The sequence below is a fragment of the Apium graveolens genome, chromosome 3 (assembly GCF_009905375.1).
Source record: "Apium graveolens cultivar Ventura chromosome 3, ASM990537v1, whole genome shotgun sequence".
NCBI lineage: Eukaryota > Viridiplantae > Streptophyta > Magnoliopsida > Apiales > Apiaceae > Apium > Apium graveolens.
This window is the reverse complement of record NC_133649.1, coordinates 52,553,078-52,555,683: the sequence shown is the minus strand read 5'-3', so window position 1 is coordinate 52,555,683 and position 2,606 is coordinate 52,553,078. Positions and strand designations below refer to the sequence as shown.

At 36.1% G+C, this 2,606-nt stretch overlaps 1 non-coding gene across 1 annotated transcript; it reads right to left on the bottom strand.

Moving 5' to 3' along the window:
- Positions 1–1,644: 1,644 nt before the first annotated feature.
- Positions 1,645–1,751, bottom strand: LOC141715961 (small nucleolar RNA R71). Its single transcript, XR_012572699.1, has one exon. It is a non-coding gene; the product is annotated as a small nucleolar RNA R71 (small nucleolar RNA).
- Between the last annotated feature and the right edge of the window lie 855 nt (positions 1,752–2,606).

The window sequence follows — 2,606 nt, the reverse complement described above, 5'->3', positions numbered from 1 at the left end:
ATATGCCTTGTGTAGTTTACTAGATTTTTGTCGACACTTTCTTTTCATTTCTTAATTTAAAATTACTGGTAATTAAAATTCCCTTGAATTAAATTGTTCTAGTTTGCCTAAATTAAAAATTAAGGAGTTAGCGGAAAATATTTAGTCTCTGCGAAACGAATCTAAAATATTAAAACGAGAATTGTGCGCTTCCAATTTAAAATGTATATTTTTGGCACATCAAGTTTTTGGCGCCGCTGCCGGGGACTATAATTATTTTTTGCGCCTTAATTTTTAATTTTTTGAATTAGTTGTACTTGTTCTCTTTGTTTAATTTTTTTTAGAAAATTGAAGATTTGGAAAGCTCGTTGGAACTCCGAAAATTGCCGAGGCTCGAAGGAATTTTTGGAAGCTTGCTTGGGTAACCCGTATCTCTCTCTTTTCGTATTTTTCACTAGTAAAAAAAATCACAAAAAAATTGAAAATATAAAAAAATACAAAAAAATTAGTTAGTTAAATACATAGTTGTTGCATCATGCATTTGTTCACCTAGGAGCACATCATCTTAGATTTTATTTTCTTGTTTTTAATTTTTCGTACCTTATAAATTGTGGTGATTGCTGGAGGACCCAATGTACGTTAAATTTCTTCTTTTGTTTAGTTAGGACACGTAGTGTAAGCATCCATAATTGTTTATCGCTTTTATATCTCGTTGTGTGTTGCATCATTTAAATAAACTTTAGGGGCAAAAACCACATCACAAGATAAGGGGAGGGATTTCATCACTCTTTCCTTGGCCCACAACCATTAAATCCATCATTTTGCATACCATAGCCTTTTTAATAAAATTAAGTAGACATTAGCCCCTAGGACTTCGCGCTCAATTAGGAAGAAAACCTGAAACGAACAATTCTCTAAATATTCATTCTTTGGTGTCTAGGCTAGCGAAAGCTTACCTGGCCATTTAGATTGGTGACTAGGCTGGTGTTTAGCCTCTTGGCAATGCTTGCACCTACCTGGCCAATCAGATAGAATGCTTTTAGTTTTGTGACTTTTAGTAATATCTTTTTGTTAGGAGCAAGTCTAGAATTTTTAGGGAACCCTAGATTTAGAATTTTTCTTTCGATTTTTCACCCTTTCTTTTGCGTGTTTTAAATTCTTGCACTTATTTGCTACTTGATTCCTATCCTGTTTATGCGTACTACGTGGATTAGAGATAATTCATCTAGGTTAGTGAGACCAATTGAGCGTACTTCCTCATCGGAATCCGAACCCGTAGAATTTCTTGAACCCGTAGTAAACATGGTAGTATCTCTTAAGGATCGTTGTTACCCCGCCCGTTCAGTCCAACCTTCTTGTATTACTCTTCCACCGGTTAATGGTAATAATTTTGAAATTAAAGGTCATCATATTAGCATGTTACCTAAATTTACCGGGAGTGAAGGTGAGGATCCGTATCTTTTTATTCATGAATTCGAGGAGGTTTGTGCCTTACAAAAACTCCAGCAATTGACCGAGGATTCCATTAGGCTTAGACTAATCAATTTCGCTCTTAAAGAAAATGCTAAAAAATGGTTATATAGCCTACCGGTTAATTCTATTTCAACTTGGGAGGGATTCGTAGTCATTTTTCTAAAAAAATATTTTCCAAATCATAAGACTACGAGACTTACAAATGAGATTAATCAATTTCATCAAAAGAAAAATGAGTCTTTTTGGAAATATTTTGATAGATTTAAAAATCTTTTGTCCTAATGTCCCCACCACGGAATAGAAAAGTGGAGACTTTGTAAGATTTTTTACGAGGCCTTAGATAGTTCTACAACTGTGTTGTTAGAGTCTATGTGTCAAGGCAAATTCATGGAAAAAGACGAGGATCAGGGTTGGGAGTTTTTCGAGGAACTAGAAGAAAAGACCATGTTGTGGGAGTCTACTAGGGAGCCGAATAGGGAGCCTAGTAAGCATAATGAAACACTCGGTTCATTAGCTAACAAAGGCTTGCATTTAGTGGGTAATTCTATAGCAACCGAAGCGAAGTTAGCTACTCTTACTAGAAGATTAGAAGCTTTAGAAACCACTAATGCCCCCTCCCAAGCGTCTATGTGTGCGAACTATAACTCTAATAGTCATGGACCTCAAAACTTTCAAGAGTTTGAGCAAGTGAATGCTATGTTTCAACCTCGACCTAGGAATGACCCTTTTGCACCTACATACAATCTCGGGTGGAAGAACCACCCGAATTTTTCATGGACCCAAGGCCAAAACTACCTCAACCCACTTTTCAAAAGCCTAATCCAAACTCTTACCCCACTTCTAGTCAAAATCCTTATCCAAATCCAATTCAAGCACCCTTGAATCCTCCCGGGTTTAATGATTAGGATAAGAGACTTAATTCCTTAGAAAAGAGTATTGAGGCTTTGCTAAAATCTCAAACTAATTTGACTCAATCTCAACAAGCCTTCATGCAAACCATGACCCAAGATAGGCAATTATTGAATTCCAATGCCCAAGCCATATCTAAGTTAGAGGTTTAAATGAGTCAATTAGCTAACACAATTTGTGAGCGCGAGAAGAACAAGTTTCCAAGTCAACCCGAGGTGAATCCTAAATTTCCACTTAATCAAAGA